General features: G+C 39.0%; 1 pseudogene; it reads left to right on the forward strand.

Moving 5' to 3' along the window:
- Positions 1 to 17,184: 17,184 nt before the first annotated feature.
- LOC118635272 lies at positions 17,185 to 18,682 on the forward strand (annotated as a pseudogene).
- Positions 18,683 to 19,082: the final 400 nt, after the last annotated feature.

Consider the following 19,082-nt stretch of genomic DNA (forward strand, 5'->3'; position numbering starts at 1 on the left):
GAGGAAACTAGGCTTAGCAGGTGAGTTGCTCATTCAAGAATGCAGCTAATAAAGGAGAGACCAGTGAGTCAATAACTACTGTCTGGCTCCAAAGCTAATTCCCCTAATAACTATGTAACAAAGACAACTGTGATAGTCTTCTGATAAGGGTAACCACTATAGCCAAGATAGTATTATGATCATGAAACAACGAGTAGGTTCATAAAAAATGGGGAAATATTAAGTATTGTAAATATACTGTTTAAAATGACTGCTCAATTCAGCAGCTTAAAATAAACATGATTTTCTGCTAATGGAATTGGCATGTCAGGAATTGAGAAATATCACAATGGAGAGAGCTTTCTCTGCTCCATAGTGTCTGGCACCTCTGCTGGAAAAGTTGAACGCTAGAGTGGCTTGACAGCCAGGAGCTGGAATCATCTAAAGTCTTGTTCACTCGCACGCTTAATGCCTGGGATGGGAAAACTCAAAGACTAGAAGTGCCAACCAAAGTGCCTACATATGCACTATCCACACAAATGGCTTCCTCATGTCCAATGTCATCAGGGTGGTCAAAATTTTTACAAGGTGGTTTGGGGCCCCAAGAGTAAGTGTTTCAGTCAGCAAAATGGAAATGGAAATCACCTTTTCTGATACATCTTCAGAATTCACACAGCATCACTCTCACAACATGCTATTGGGTATAAGGTAGTTTTTAAGGTTCCACAAAAAATTCTAAAATTTGTATGAAACCACAAGAGACTTGGAAACATCACCTGTCCTAATTTCCCCAAACTATACTACAAAGCTATAATAATCAAAACAGTATAACATTGGCAAAAAAAAAAAAAAAAACCCAGACAAATAGACTAATGCAACAGAATAGACAAATGCAACAGAACAATAAACCCATGCATATAAAGTTGACTAATCTTTGACAAAAGCACCAAAAACACATAATAGAGATACAAAGTCTCTTCATTAAGTAATATTGGGAAAACTGGATATACACATCCAAAAGGATAAAACTGGAACCCTATCTTACACCACTCACAAAAAGTAACTCCAAATAAATTAAAGACTTAAGTGTAAGACCTGAAAACATAAAATTTTTGGAGGAAAACATAAGGAAAAAGCTCCTGAACAATGGTTTTGGGAATGCTTTTTATTGATATGACATTCAAAGCAGAGGCAACAAAAGCAAAAATAGACAAGTGGGATCATATCAAACTGAAAAGCTTTTACACAGCAAAGGAAATAATAGAGTGAAGAGGAAACCTATGGAATGAGAGAAAACATTTGCAAACAATATATCTGATAATTGTTAATATGCAAAATATAGAAGGAAGTCATACAACTCAAATGGCAAAAACAAACAAACAAAAACACAACCAAATAATCTGATTTAAAAATGGGAAAAGGACCTGAATACACATTTTCCAAAAGAAGACATAGCCAATGAGTGCAGGAAAAGATTTTAACAACACAAATCATAAGAGAAATGAAAATCAAAACCACATTAAAATATCACATGATACCTGTTAGAATGACTATTATTAAGAAACAACTACAGAGATTCCAAAATGGTGGTGGAGTGAATGGAAGCTACACAGACCATCTCCGAGGACCAAACTGGTATTACAACTAAAATGAAGACAAATAACCAGAAAACAACAACAGAAAAGCAACTGGAGAGGAACCATATAACCATGATCAGAAAAAGGACATAAAATCAAACCTGGTAGAAACTGCAGAGGCATGAGAGGGAGGGCTGAGAGAATACAGACATCAACTATTTTAACTGTGAGCAGCTCCCTTTGGGTTAAAATCCCAAGCCGGCTCCACAACGCAGAGGGCAAGGACAGAGCACTAAATTAGCTACAGCCACTGATCTTGTGGTCTGTCAGAGGCAGGGCAGACTGGACTGGAACTCAGAGGACAGATTTGGGAGCTTGGAGATCTGGGGCAACAGTGGGAGTTTTTGCTGAATCATTCCCTCACAGAATAGTAGCCATCTTGCTCAAAGAGTCCCTTTTCAGAGCCCCAGGGAGAAGCAAAAGACCCTCCCTCAGGATTTTAACATCACCAAGCAGGTGAGAGAAGTGAAAATTGAGGCTCCTTAACAGACAGCAAGCATCTGCCCCACTCACTGGAAATCTTCTTATCCCCAACACCTGAGGGATTTTTTTTTTTCGTTCAGTTGAGGGCTATGACCCAAGGATCATCAAGTAACTGAGACAAATAGCCTCCAGGCAAAAAGCTAGACGATAACTAAATCTTTCCAGGGCTTGCAAATCTACCTAGGAAAGTAAGACTAAACAGTGGTGTTTAACGTAAGTTCTCCCAAACCCAGTAGAGGGAGCCACAACCAGTGGAACACCAACACCCGCAAGGAAAATTAGGCAGGCTCCAAAACGCACTGAGATAGCCAAAATGGTGAAACAAAGAAACACATCCCAAATTAAAGAACAAGATTATTTGACAGAAGATGAAATAAATGAAAGGGAATCGAGCAAGATATCAGAAGAAGAGTTCAGAGTAATAATCTTGAGGAAGCTCAACAGCATGAGTAAAGATATGGAAGCATTGAAAACCAACCAAAAGGAAATTCAGAATGACATAGCAGAAATAAAGAACACATTGGAATAAATAACCAGTAGAGTAGAGGAGGCCTAGAATTAGATCAGTGAATCAGAAGACAAGGTAGAAAAAACTTGTCCAATTAGAGAACTGAAAAGAAAAAAACAATGAAAAAACAGGAGGATATCCTGAGAACTGTGGGACAAAATAAAATGTAACAATAGCACATCATAGAAATTCCCAAAGAAGAAGAAAATAAGCAAGGGTTAGAGAATATATTTGAAGAAATAATGACAGAAAACTTCCCTAACTTAGTGAAGAAAAAAGGCATACAAATTCAATAAGCACAGAGAGCCCCAAGTAGGAAGAACCCAAACAGGCCCACACCAAGATACAAAATAAATGAAATGCCAAAAATTAAAAACAAAAAGAGAATCCTAAAGGCAGCAAGAGATAAGCAACAGGTTACCTACAAAGAAAACCCCATAAGGCTCTCAGCTGACTTCTCAACAGAAACACTACAGGCCAGAAGGGAATGGCATGAAGTAATCAAGGTCATGAAAAACAAGAATCTGAATCCAAGACTACTTTATCCAGCAAGGCTATCATTCAAATAGAAGGTGAAATAAAGAGCTTCCCAGACCCCCCCCCCCTTCAAAAAAAAATGCTAAGGGAATATATTAACACCAAACCAGCACTGCAAGAAATGTTAAAAGGACTGCTGTAATTAGTAGAAAATATAAAAATAAAAATGTAACGATAATAAAGAAAATGGCAAGAGCCCTGGCTGGTTTGGCTCAGTGGTTAGAGCATTGATCAGTGGTCCAGAGGGGCCCGGGTTTGGTTCCTGCTAAGGGTACATACCTAGGTTGCAGCTTGTCCCTGGCCCTGGTAGGGTTGTGCGGGTGGCAACCACTCAATGTGTCCCTTTCACATTGATGTTTCTCCCTCTCTCTCTCCCTCCCAGTCTATCTGAACAAAATATCAAAAAATGTCCTCGGGTGAGGATAAAAGAAATGGCAAGAAATAAGTATATATTAATAATAACTTAAATGTAAATGGATTGAATGTTCTGATCAAAAGACACAGAGTAGCTGATTGGATAAAAAATATGACTCTATATATGCTGTTTACAAGAGACCCACCTCCCAACAAAAAAATAACATAGGTTGAAAGTGAAGGGATGAAAAAATATTCCAAGCAAATGGAAAGGAAAAAAGAGCTGGGGTAGCAATACTCATATCTGATAAAATAGACTTTGAAATGAAGACTGTAACTAAGACAAAGAAGGCTGCTACATAATATTGAAAGGATCTATCCAACAGGAAGGTATAACCTTGGAAAACATATATGCACCCAACATAGACGCACCAAAATATATTTAAGAACTTCTGGAGGACTTCAAAAGACAAATCAATAGCGAAACAATCATAGCAGGAGACTTCAACATTCCACTGACCTCACTGGTTAGATCATCTAGACAAAAAATTAACAATTATACAGAAATGCTAAATGATGTACTAGATCAAATAGATTTAATAGATATCTACAGAGAATTATACCCCAAAATTGCAGAATTCACATTTTTTTCAAGTGCACATAGAACATTCTCAAAGATAGACCACATGTTAGGACACAAAATAAGTCTCTACAAGTTCAAGAAGATTGAAATCATATCAAACTTCTCCTCAGATCACAATGGCATGAAACTAGAAATCAATTACAACAAAAACATGTAATCATTTCATGTTCTTAAACAATGAATGAGATACCAAGGTGATCAAAGAAAAAATAAAAACTCCCTGGAAACTAATGAAAATGAACACACAACAACACAAAATCTATGGCACACAGCAAAAGCAGTCCTGTGAAGGAAGTTCATAGCATTACAGGCCTACCTCAAAAAAGACAAAAAAATTTAATTGACGATCTAACAGCACAACTTAAAGAACTAGAAAGCAAACAAAAAGAAAATTCAAAAGCAAGTAGTAGGAAAGACATAGTAAATATCAGAGCAGAAATAAACAACATAGAGACAATTTTTTTTTTTTTCAAAGGACCAATGAAACAAAGAGCTGGTATTTCAAAAGGATAAACAAGATTGATGGACCCTTAGCTAGACTCACCAAGAAATAAAGAGAGAAGACCCAAATAAACAAAATCAGAAATGAAAGAGGAGAAGTAACAACTGACACTACAAAAATACAAAGGATCATTAACAAATACCATGAACAATTATATGCCAACAAATTGAAAAAATATAGGCAAAATGTTCAAATTTCCAGAAATGCATAGTCTCCCGAAACTGAACCTGGAGGGAGGAAACAGAAAACTTTAACAGACCACTAACAACTATGGAAATTGAAGATGTAACCAAGACTCTCCCAGCAAATAAAAGCCCTGGCCCAGACAGCTTCATGAGGGAGTTTTACTGAACATTCAAAGAACTAACACCCATTATCCTCAAATTATTTCAAGTAATTCAAGAAGGAAGACTTGCAAACTCATTTTATGAGGCCAGCATAATTTTAATTCCAAAATGAGATATACACATTGCAAAGAAAGAAAACCACAGGCGAATATAACAAATGAACATAGATGCCAAAATTCTTAACAAAATATTAGCAAATTGAATCCTGAAATACATTAAAAAAAGTATTCACCATGTCCAAGTGGGATTCATCTCAAGGATGCAAAGCTGGTACAATATTCACAAATCAACAAATGTAATACACCACATAAACAAAATGAAAGATAAAAACCGTATGATGATATCGATAAATGCTGTAAAAGATTCTGACAAAATCCAGCACTCATTTCTGATAAAAATGCTCAGCAATGTTGGAATAGAGGGATCATATCTCAACATAATAAAGGCCATATATGAAAAATCTGCAGCCAACATCATACTCAATGGGCAAAACTAAAAGCATTTTCCTTAAGATCAGCAACAGGACAGGCATGCTCACTCATTCCACTCTTATTTAACATAGTACTGGAAGTCTTAGCCACAGCAATTAGACAAGGAGAAAAAATAAAAGAATCCAAACTGGAAAGGAGGAAGGAAAACTGTCATTATTTGCAGATGACATGATACTGTACAGAGAAAACCCTAAAGACTCTATCAAAAATCTACTAGATTTAATAAACAAATTTGGCAAAGTAGCAGGATACAAAATTCACATCAAGAAATCGATGGCATTCTTGTACACCAATAATTAACTCACAGAAAGAAAAACTGAAAAAAAAATCCCATTTACCATTCTGGCAAAAAAAAAGTTAAGATACCTAGGAACAAACTTAACCAAAGAAGTAAAGGACATGTTCATAGAACACTTCAGAACATTGACTAAAGAAATAGAGGAAGATATAAAAAAGTGGAAGCATATACCTTGTTTGTGGATTGGAAGAATTAAAATCTTTAAAACGTTCATACTACTGAAAGTAATCTATATATTCAATGCAACCCCTTTAAAATACCAGACATATTTCGCAGAACCAGAACAAATACTGCAAAAGTTTATATGGAACCAAAAAAGACCCCGAATAGCCATAGCAATAATCTTGAAAAAGAAAAAAAAAAGTAGGAAGGCTCACAATATCGGATATCAGGTTATAATACAAAGCCATAGTAATCAAAACAGCCTGGTACTGGCACAAGAACAGGCATATAGATCAATAGAATAAAACAGAGAACCCATAAGTTGATCAAAGACATTATGCTTTATTAATATTTGACAAAAATGCCAAGAGCATACAATGGTGTAAAGACAGCTCCTTTATTAAATGGTGTTGGGAAAACTGGAGAGCTAAATGCAAAAAAAAAAAAAAAAAAATGAAACTAGATGACCAAGTTACACCATACACAAGAATAAACTCAAAATAGATAAAAGACGTAAACATGACTCATGAATTTATAAAACTCCTCGAAGAAAATGTAGGCAACAAAATTTAGCCATCACATGCAGCAGCATTTTTACTGATACAACACCAAAGGCAAGACAAACAAAGGAAAAAAATCATACATGAGACTACACCAATCTAAAAAGCTTATTCACAGCAAAAGAAAGACCCATGACAATGGAAAGGGAACTCACTGTATGGGAGAGCATATTTGCCAACAATACATAAGATAAGGGGTTAATTTCCACAATGTATAGAGTACTCATACAACTCAACAAAAGGAACAGAAAGAACCCAAATGAAAATTGGACAGAGGACCTAAATAGACACCTCTCCAAACAGGACATACAAATTACCAAAAGACATATGAAAAAATGATCAACATTACTAATCATCAAAGAGATGCAAATAAAAACAACACCTTCCAAAATGGCTGCCCTCATCAGAGGACAAATCAAACTACAAGTGCTGGCAAATGTGTGGGAAAATGATGCTCTAGTAGACTGCTGGTGGAAATGCAGACTGGTGCAGCCACTATGGAAAACAATATGGTGTTTCCTCAAAAAATTAAACTGCCATTGGACCCTGTGATCCCACTTCTAGGAATATGTTCTAAGAAGCCTGAAACACCAATCAGAAAGAGTATATGTACCCCGATGTTCATAGCAGCACTATTTACAATCGTCAAGATCTGAAAACAGTCCAAGTGTCCATCAATAGATGAGTGGATAAAAAAGCTGTGGTACATATGCACAATAGAATACTATGCAGCTGTAAGAAATAATGATGCTGTGTCCTTTGAGATGACATGGAGCGACCTGGAGGTTATTATGCTAAGTAAAATAAGCCAATCAGAGAAAAACAAATACCACATGATTTCACTTATTTGTGGAATATAATGAACAGTAAAAGCTGATGAACAAAACAGACCCAGAGACATAGAAAGGAGTATGGTTCATACTGACAAACCTCAGAGGAGCGGGGCACAGAGGAGGGATGAGATAAATCCAAGAACTTATATACATGTATGTGTAACCAATGGACATAGACAACAATGCTTAGTGGGGAGTGGGATAGAGAGGAGGGCATGTACAAGAAAAAAAGAGAAACAACTGTAACAAAAATAATAAAAAAATGAATTTTAAAAAAAGAAGCACTGAAATATATAAACAACTATGCACAGAACTAAAGGGAGAAACATGCAAAAACAGTCGCAGTTGGAGACTTCAATGCTGCATTGACAGCTGTAGACTGGTTGTCCAAAGAGAAAAACAGCCAAGAAATATCAGCCTTGCCCTGGCTGGTTTGGCTCAGTGGTTAGAGTGTCGGACTGTGGTCCAGAAAGACCTGGGTTCGGTTCCTGCTAAGGACACGTACCTCTGTTGCAGTTTGTCCCCGGCCCTTGTTGGGTCTCATGGGTCGCGACCACTCAATGTGTTCCTTTCATGTCGATGTTTCTCTCTCTCTTTCTCCCTTCCACTCTATCAGAACAAAATTTGGAAAAATGTCCTCGGGTGAGGATAAAAAAAAAAAAAATTAAAGAAATATCAAGTTTATATGGAACAAAAAAGACCTCGAATAGCCAAAACAATCTTGAAAAAGAAGAACAAAGTTGGAGGGATTACATTACCAGATTTCAGGATATACTACAAAGCCTCTGTAATCAAAACAGCCTGGTACTGGCACAAGAACAGGAATATAGACCAGTGGAACAGAACAGAGAACCCAGAAATTGACCCAAGGCAATATGCTCAATTAATATTTGACAAAGGTGGCAAGAGTATACAGTAGAGTGAAGATAACCTCTTTAATCAATGGTGTTGGAAAAATTGGACAGCTACATGCAAAAAAAAAATTAAACTAGACCATCAACTTACACCATACACAAGAATAAACTCAAAATGGATAAAAGACTTAAATGTGACTCATGAATCCATAAAAATTCTAGAAGAAAATGTAGGCAATAAAATTTCAGATATTATATACAGCTGAATTTTCACTGATATATCACCTAAGGAAACAGAAATAAAGGAGAAAATGAACACACGGGACTACATCAAACTCAAAAGCTTCTGCACAGCAAAACATACAATCATGAAAATGGAAAAGCTACCCACTGTATTGGAGACCATAACTGCCAATGATATATCAGATAACGGGTTAATTTCCAATATATAAAGAGTGCTCATACAACTCAACAAAAGGAAGACAAAGAACCCAATTAAAAAATGGGCAGAGGAACTAAATAGACACCTCTCCAAACAGGACATGCAAATGGCTAATAGACATATGAAGAAATGCTCAACATCACTAATCATCAGAGAGATGCAAATTAAAACAACAATGAGGCATCACCTCACACCTGTCAGAATGGCCGCCATCAACAACTCATCAAACAACAAGTGTTGGCGAGGGTGTGGAGAGAAGGGTACAGTAGTACACTTCTGGTGAAAATGCAGACTGGTGTAGCCACTATGGAAAACAATACGGTATTATCTCAAAAAATTAAAAATTGAACTGCCATTTGAATCAGTGATCCCACTTCTAGGAATATACTCTAAGAAGACTGAAACACCAGTCAGAAAGAATATATGTAGCACCATGTTTGTAGCAGCACTTTTTACAATAGCTAAGATCTGAAAACAGCCCAAATGTCCATCAGTAGATGAGTGGATAAAAAGCTGTGATACACAGTAGAAAGTCAGAAGGTCACCGAGCTAGCAAGAGCCGGGGACCAACCACAACTGAGGTGATTTAAGTGGTATAAGTAAAACACTGCATTTTAAAAACTGAATTTGGGACCGAAAAATGGCGGCGGAGTGAACGGAGCTACACAGACCGTCTCCCAGAACCAAACTGGAATTACAACTATAACACAGACAAATCAACCGGTAAAACCAACAGAAAAGCAGGTTGCGAGGAGCAGACAACGAGGGAAACTGACTCCATCCCTGTAGGCTTGCGAAGGCGCAAGACGGGGCTGGGAGCCCACGGTCGGCCTCAGCTGGGAGCAGCGCCCTCGGGTCACACTCCCAGGTGGCTCCACAGCGCAGCCGAGACAGAGGCTGAAACAGCCACAGCCACTCACCTTGGGCTCCGGCAGAGGGAGGGCAGACTGGACTGGAGCTGTGTGGGGACACTTGGGGTTTGGAGGGCGCTCAGAGCTTTGGCTGAGTGCAGCCACTCAGGACGGTGGCCATATTGCTCCTTCCCAGGGCTCTGAGGAGAGGCAGCAGCCCCTCCCTCAGAGATCCAACCCCACCCTGTGGGCCATTGAAGTGTTAATTGAGGCTCACTAACAACCAGCATCTGCCCCACCCTCGTGAAAGCCCCTTGGCTGAGCACCAGAGGGAATTTTTCAATCAACTGACAACCCAAAACTCATCAATTAACCTAGACTGCTAGCCTCCAGGCAAAAAGCTAGAGGATAACAGTACGTTTCCTGGGCTGGCAACTTTAACCAGGAAAGTAAGACTTGACAGTGGTGTTCAACGTGGGTCCTCCCTCGCTCATCTAAACACAGGAGAGGGAGCCACAAACAGCAGAACACCAACACCCACAGGGAGAACTTGACAGGCTCCAAAGCCCACAGTGATAGCCAAAATGGTGAAACACAGGAACAGAAGCCAAATGAAAGAGCAAGAAACCTCCACCGAAGATGAGATCAATGTGGAGCAATTAGGCATGTTAACAGAGCTAGAATTCAGAGCCATGATCTTGAGGAAGCTGAACAACATGAGTAAGGACATAGAGACACTGAAAATAAGCCAATTGGAAATTAAAAACCAACAAGAAGAGATAAAAAATGACATATCCGAAATGAAAAACACATTGGAAGGTTTAAAAAGCAGAGTAGGGGAAGCTGAGGACCGGATCAGTGAATTAGAAGACAGGGTAGAAAAAAATCAACCAATCAGAAAAACAAAAGGAAAAAACTATTAAAAAACAGGAAGACAGCTTAAGAGAACTATGGGAAAATTGGAAACGTAATAATATTCGCATCATAGGAGTCCCCGAAGAAGAAGAAAATGAGCAAGGGATAGAGAATATATTCAAAAAAATAGTGAGAGAAAACTTCCCTAATTTGGTGAAGGAAGAAGGCATTCAAGTTCAAGAAGCACAGAGAGTCCCAAGTAAGAAGAACCCAAACAGGCCCACACCAAGACACATAGTTATTAAAATGCCACAAATTAAAGACAAAGAGAGAATCCTAAAAGCAGCAAGAGATAAGCAACAGGTTACCTACAAAGGGAACCCCATAAGGCTCTCAGCTGACTTCTCACAAGAAACACTACAGGCCAGAAGAGAATGGCATGAAGTAATCAAAGTCATGAAAAAAATAATCTGAATCCAAGACTACTCTACCCAGCAAGGCTATCATTCAAAATAGAAGATCAAATAAAGAGCTTCCCAGACAAAAAAAAACTAAGGGAATACATTAGCACCAAACCAGCACTGAAAGAAATGTTAAAAGGACTGCTGTAATTAGCAGTAGAAATGGGAAGAAAAATAGAACCACACTAAACAAATATGGCAATAAATAAGTACCTATCAATAATCACCTTAAACATAAATGGATTGATTTCTCCCATAAAGAGACACAGAGTAGCTGATTGGATAAGAAAGCATGACTCATCTATATGTTGTTTACAAGAGACCCACCTCTCAACAAAACAGTCACATAGGTTGAAAGTGAAGGGATGGAAAAAAATTTTCCAAGCAAATGGAAAGCAAAAAAAAGCTGGGGTAGCAATTCTCATATCTGATAAAATAGATTTCAAAATGAAGACCATAACTAGAGACAAAGACGGCCACTACATAATATTGAAAGGATCTATCCAACAGGAAGATATAACCTTGATAAACATATATGCACCCAATATGGGAGTACCAAAATATATTAAAAATCTTCTGGAGGACTTCCAAGGAGAAATCGACAACAATACAATCATAGCAGGGGACTTCAACACCCCAATGACAGCACTGGATAGATCCTCTAGGCAAAAAATTAGCAAGGAAACTGAGACTCTAAATGAAGCACTAGACCAAATGGATTTAATAGATATCTACAGAGAATTACACCCCAAAACTACAGAATACACATTCTTCTCAAGTGCACATGGGACATTCTCAAAGATAGACCACATGATAGGACACAAACTAAATCTCTACAAATTCAAGAAGATTGAAATCATATCAAGCATCTTCTCAGATCACAATGGCATGAAACTAGAAATCAATTGCAACAAGAACATGCAAAGGCATTTCAACACATGGAGGCTAAATAGCATGTTATTAAACAATGAATGGGTCACCGAGGAGATCAAGGAAGAAATTAAAAACTTCCTGGAAACCAATGAAAATGAACACACAACAACACAAAATCTATGGGATGCAGCGAAAGCAGTTCTGAGAGGGAAGTTCATAGCACTACAGGCCTACCTCAAGAAACAAGAAAAATTTCTAATTGACTGTCTAACCTCACAACTTCAAGAATTAGAAAGCAAACAAAAAGAAAACCCCAGAGCAAGTAGAAGGAAGGAAATAGTAAAGATCAGAGAAGAAATAAATGACATAGAGACCAAAAAAACAATTCAAAGGATCAATGAAACAAAGAGCTGATTTTTCAAAAAGATAAACAAGATTGATGGACCCTTAGCTAGACTCACCAAGAAACAAAGAGAGAGAACCCAAATACACAAAATCAGAAATGAAAGAGGAGAAGTAACAACCAACACCACGGAAATACAAAAGATCGTTAACAACTACTATAAACAACTATATGGCAACAAATTCGACAATCTAAGCGAAATGGACAAATTTCTAGAAACACACAGTCTCCCAAAACTATTCCCGGAAGAGATAGAAAACTTGAAGAGACCAATAACAACTAAGGAAATTGAAGAGGTAATCAAGACTCTCCCAGCAAACAAAAGCCCAGGCCCAGATGGTTTCACGGGGGAGTTTTACCGAACATTCAAAAAAGAACTAACACCCATTCTCCTCAAACTATTTCAAAAAATTCAAGAAAAAGGAAGACTTTCAAACACGTTCTATGAGGCCAGCATAATTCTAATTCCAAAACCAGAAAAATACACTACGAAGAAAGAAAACTACAGGCCAATATCCCTGATGAACATAGACGCCAAAATCCTGAACAAAATATTAGCAAATTGGATCCAGAAATACATCAAAAAAATTATTCACCATGACCAAGTGGGATTCATTCCAGGGATGCAAGGCTGGTACAATATTCGCAAATCAATAAACGTGATACACCACATAAACAAAATGAAGAACATGATCATATCAATAGATGCTGAAAAAGCATTCGACAAAATCCAGCATCCATTTCCGATAAAAACGCTCAGCAATGTAGGAATAGAGGGATCATATCTCGACATAATAAAGGCCATATATGAAAGACCTACAGCCAACATCATACTCAATGGATAGAAACTAAAAACATTTCCATTAAGAACAGGAACAAGACAGGGATGTCCACTTTCGCCACTCTTATTTAACATTGTACTGGAAGTCTTAGCCACAGCAATCAGACATGAAGAAAAAATAAAAGGGATCCAAATTGGAAAGGAGGAAGTGAAACTGTCATTATTTGCAGATGACATGATATTGTACATAGAAAATCCTAAAGACTCCATCAAAAATCTATTAGACTTAATAAATGAATTTGGCAAAGTAGCAGGATACAAAATTAACGTCAAGAAATCGACGGCATTCTTGTACATCAATGATGAACTCACAGAAAGAGAAACTGAAAAAACAATCCCATTTACCATCGCTCCAAAACAATTACGATACCTAGGAATAAACTTAACCAAAGAAGTAAAGGACCTATTTGCAGAAAACTACAGGTCATTGAAAAAAGAAATAGAGGAAGATATAAAAAAGTGGAAGCACATACCCTGTTCATGGATTGGAAGAATTAACATAATTAAAATGTCCATACTACCCAAAGCAAACTATACTATAGATTCAATGCAATCCCCATCAAAATACCAACGACATATTTCATAGAACTAGAACAAATACTTCAAAGTTCATATGGAAACAAAAAAGACCCCGAATAGCCACAGCAATCTTGAAAAAGAAGAACAAAGTAGGTGGGATCACAATACCAGATATCAGGTTATACTACAAAGCGACTGTAACCAAAACAGCCTGGTACTGGCACAAGAACAGGCATATAGACCAGTGGAACAGAACTGAAAACCCAGGAGTGGACCCAAGGCAATACCCTCAATTAATATTTGACAAATGTGGCAAGAGCATACAGTGGAGTAAAGGCAGCCTCTTTAATAAATGGTGTTGGGAAAATCGGACAGCTACATGCAAAAAAATGAAACTAGACCATCAACTTACACCAAACACAAAAACAAACTCAAAATGGATAAAAGACTTAAATGTGACCCGTGAATCCATAAAAATTCTAGAAGAAAATGTAGGCAACAAAATTTCGGACATGATATGCAGCAGAATTTTCACTGATACATCACCTAAGGCAACAGAAACGAAGGAGAAAATGAACACATGGCACTACATCAAATTCAAAAGCTTCTGCACAGCAAAAGAAACAATCATCAAAATGGAAAGGCAACCCACTGTATGGGAGAACATCATTACCAATGATGTATCAGATAAGGGTTTAATTTCCAATATATATAGAGTGCTCATACAACTCCACAAAAGGAAGACAAAGAACCCAATTAAAAAATGGGCAGAGGAGCTGAATAGACACCTCTCCAAACAGGATATACAAAGGGCCAAGAGACATATGAAGAAATGCTCAACATCACTAATCATAAGAGAGATGCAAATTAAAACAACAATGAGGTATCACCTCACACCTGTCAGAATGGCTGCCATCAACAAATCATCAAACAACAAGTGTTCGCGAGGGTGTTTAGAAAAGGGGACTCTAATACACTGCTGGTGGGAATGCAGACTGGTGCAGCCGCTATGGAAAACAATATGGTGCTACCTCCAAAAATTAAAAATTGAACTTCCATTTGACCCAGTGATCCCACTGCTGGGAATATACCCTAAGAAGCCTGAAACACCAATCAGGAAGAATATATGTACCCCCATGTTCATAGCAGCACTATTTACAATAGCTAAGATCTGGAAACAGCCCAAGTGTCCACCAGTAGACGAATGGATAAAAAAGCTGTGGTACATATACACAATGGAGTACTATGCAGCGGTAAGGAAGATCTCTTATCCTTTGAGACGACATGGAGGGACCTGGAAAGTATTATCCTAAGTGAAATAAGCCAAGCAGAAAGAGACAAATACCACATGATCTCACTTATATACGGAATATAATGAACATAACAGTCTGAGGAATACAGTAGACCCAGACACATGGAAGTAGGGCACAGACTGACATCCCTCAGAAGAGGGGATGGGGGGTGGGGGGGTGGGAAGAGATAAACCACAGAACTTATATGCATGTATGCATGACCAACGGACATGGACAACTAAGTCGGGGACAGGGTGGAGGGGGTTGGGGTGGGGTGTGCCAATGGGGTAAAAAGGTAAAATATCTGTAACAAAAAAATAAATAAAAATTCATAAAAAAAATAAATAAAAAAAATAAAAAAAAGCTGTGATACATATACACAATGGAGTACTATGCAGCTGTATGAAAGAAAGATCTCTTATCCTTTGAGGTGACATGGAGGGACCTAGAATTTATTATCCTAAATGAAACAAGCCAAGCAGAAAGACAAATATCAGATGATCTCACTTATTTGTGGAATATAATGAACATTACAGTCTGAGGAACAGGGTAGTCCTAAAGATGTGGAAATGGGGTACAGACTGACAATCTCCTGTAGAGGGTGTTGGGGGGGAGAGATAAACAATAGAACTTATATGCATTTATGTATGAACAATGGACATGGACAACAAAGGTGGGGACAGAGTTGGGAGGGAGGGAGAGGGGGGAGTCAGTGGGTGAAAAAGGGAAAACATCTGTAACAAAAATAAATTAATTAATTTAAAAAAATATATCAGCCTTAAATGACAAATTAGACCAAATGGACATGTGATATTTGCAAAACATTTCAACCCAGAACATCAGATTATACATTCTTCTTTGATGCACATGGAACATTCTCAAAGATAGACTATTTTGGTCACAAAACTAACCTCAAAAAATTCAATAAGACTGAAAATATATCAAGCATATTCTCTGACCACAATGCTTTGAAATTAGAAATAAACTGCCAAAAAGAAGTAAATAAAAAACATATATATGTGGAGATTACATAACATACTACTTAAAAATGACTGTGTCAAAGGAGAAATAAAAGTTGAAATCAAGAGAAATATAGTGACAAATGAGAATAATAATGACATATCAAAACTTGTGTGATGCAGTAAAAGCAGTAATAAGAGGGAAGTTTATATCATTACAGGCCTATCTCAAGACACATGAGAAATCCCACGTAAACCATCTAACATTACATCTTAAAGAATTAGAAAAGTAAAAAGCAACCCAAAGTCAACAGAAGAAAGAAAATATTAAATTAGAGCAGAATTGAATGAAATAAAGGAAAAACAGAATATAAAGAATTGATACAACAAATAATCATTTTCTAAAAAGATTAATGCAGTTGACAAACTCCTGGCTAGACTCATTAAGAAAAAAAGAGAAAGAGCCATACAAACAAAATCAGAAATGAAAGAGGAGAAGTTACCACAGACATCACAAATATATAAAGGATCATACTACAATAATATGAAAGACTATACGCCACCAAATTCCATAATCTAGAAGAAATGGATAAGTTCCTAGAAATATATATCCTTTCTAAACTGAATCATGAATAATTGGAAAATCTAAATATACCAATTAACAGTGAGAAAATTGAAACAACTATCAAAAACCTCTCCAAATATAAAACACCAGGAACAGATGGCTTCATTAATGAATTCTATGAAACATTCTAAGAAGATTTGATAGTTAATTTCTCATAAACAAAAGAACTTATATGCATGTATGCGTAACCAATGGACATAGACAACAGTGCTGGGAGGAGGGTCGGGAGGAAGGTATCTGGGGGAAAATGGAGAAACACCTGTAACAAAAATAAATTAATTAATGTAAAAAATAATAAAGAAACAACAACAAACAGAAAACAAAACATAACAAATGTTGGTCACAATGTGGAGAAATAGAAGCCCTGTACACTGTTGGTAGGAATGTAAGTTGCGCGGCTGCTGTGGAAAACAGTATGAAATTTTCTCAAAAAATACAGGAGTCTCAGGCAGTTCCTCCTAAAGGGCCTGTACATGTACTTACTCAAACTCACTCTTTTCAGGCTCCATCATGGGGGAGCCTGAGACATATAGGGAAGAACTGAACTGTTTGGCATTGCGGTGAGAGCTGGAGATACAGCTTTGTCCTGGGCAGATTTGCTGATGGAGACCATTGTTCCATTGATGAGCTTTTTACCAACTGGGCTGGCAGAGAGGTACCATAGATGAAACTCCAGCAACTTGGCTCACTCTTTGCCCCACCCTGGTAATCCCCTAAGGCCCTGGCTCAGGCAACTTTCAGGCCCTCCCAAGCTGTTTCCAGTGGCTTTACCATAAGATTGGCTGTCTGGCTCATGCTTCAGACTTTTCTAAATTCTCTCAAATAAGCAGCATCTGGACTCAGAAAGCCCATACCTTTCACTAAGTGGCCCAGGCATGACACTAGAAGAAGCCAGCCACAGTTCACAGGTTGGCTTTGCCAGGGCACCTCCAAGCCCAGTAAAAGAAGCAGTGGCTGAACTTGCCCCAGAGCCAGCACACCCAGTGGACAGCTTCAGACCACTTTGAAGCACCACCACCCAACCACCACCACAAGCAACACATTCAAGGAGTGGATTCAGTGGGTACCAGAATCCTGCTGAGGAAAGTCTTGCTCTGTGTGTTGGGCCCCTGCCCAGCTGATCCTCCAAGGTAGTCAGAGGTCAGTGGTTGGTGGGCACAGCTAGTCTTTGCAGTTGATCAGCCAGAATAAATCCCTCCTATTGATGTGCCAACAGCAATCAAAACTCAATTACAACAGAAAGGTGTAGAGTCAACATGAGGGGTGCACCTTAAGGGCCCAGCTTGGGTGATCAAAGAGGCTGTGCCATTGGATCCTACAGGACACCTCCTAGAATAGGTCACCCTAGGAAGCCCCAGAGACATAGCAACTGGACCTAATGGAAATAAACACAGGGGTTGGTCCACCAGCCTGGGTCTGTAGATCGCAGCAGTCATCCGCCACCTCGTGCTCTGCAACGGCGCCAAGATGCCCATGGTGGGGCTGGGCACTTGGAAGTCCCCTCCGGGCAAAGCGATGGAGGCTGTGAAGCTGGTAATTGACCTTGGGTACCGCCACATTGACTGTGCCCACGTGTACCAGAATGAGAATGAGGTGGGGGTTGCCATCCAGGAGAAGATCAAGAAGCAGATGGTGAAGAGTGAGGACCTCTTCATCATCAACAAGCTGTGGTCCACGTACCATGAGAAGAACCTGGTGAAAGTCGCCTGCAAGAAGACGCTCGGCGACCTGAAGCTGGACGACGTGGACCTCTACCTTATCCACTGGTCAATCGGTTTTAAACCCGGGAACGAGTTCTTCCCATTGGACAAGAAGGGCAACGTGATCGCCTCCGACACAAGCTTTCTGGACACGTGGGAGGTCCTGGAAGAACTGGTGGATGAAGGGCTGGTGAAAGCTATTTGAATCTCCAACTTCATCTCCAAATTGAGAGGCTCCTAACAAACCTGGCTTAAACACAAGCCAGCGGTTAACCAGATCGAGGTCCACCCGTACCTCACGCAGAAGTTAACCCAGTATTGCCAATCTAAAGGCATTGTGGTGACAGCATGCAGCCCCTTTGGCTCTCCTAATAGGCCCTGGGCCAAGCCTGAGGACCCTTCCCTGCCGGAGGATCGAAGAATCAAAGCCATAGCTGACAAGTACAATAAAACCACAGCACAGGTTCTGATCCTGTTCCCCATACAGAGGTACTTGGTAGTGATCCCCAAGTCCGTGAACCCGGAACGCATTGCTGAGAACTTCCAGGTCTTTGACTTTGAGCTGAGCAGCGAGGATATGACCACCTTACTCAGCTACAACAGGAACTGGAGGGTCTGTGCCTTGGTGAGCTGTATCACCCACAGCGATTACCTGTTCAAGGAAGAGTTTTGAGGCGGTGGTGCCGGCTCTTCCCCAGGCCCTACCTCCACCTCCCTGCTTCGTTCCTCCTGTGCATAGTGTGTGTGGCTGTGTCCCTCAGGTGCAGGGAAGCACCCTGCGGAGACCCAGTGGGGCGGGGCCAGCCTGGCCTTGGGTCCGATGGGCAGTCTCCCTAGATTAGAAGTCTCTTCCAGTTTTCCTTGCTTTTCTTGTTCAGCTTCTGGGAAAATATAACCTCAATACCCTTTTCTAATTAAATTGACTCTACAAAGTGAAAATTAGTGCCACTAACGATCGGGTTTTGGCTGCTCGGAACTGTGATCCTTTCAGCCGGACTTCTCCTTTCCTCAAATAAAAAGTACTTCTGTGAGCTCGGAAAGAAAAAAAGGAAAAGAAAGAAACAAACACAGGA

Source organism: Molossus molossus, unplaced genomic scaffold (assembly GCF_014108415.1).
Source record: "Molossus molossus isolate mMolMol1 unplaced genomic scaffold, mMolMol1.p scaffold_m16_p_2, whole genome shotgun sequence".
Classification (NCBI taxonomy): domain Eukaryota; kingdom Metazoa; phylum Chordata; class Mammalia; order Chiroptera; family Molossidae; genus Molossus; species Molossus molossus.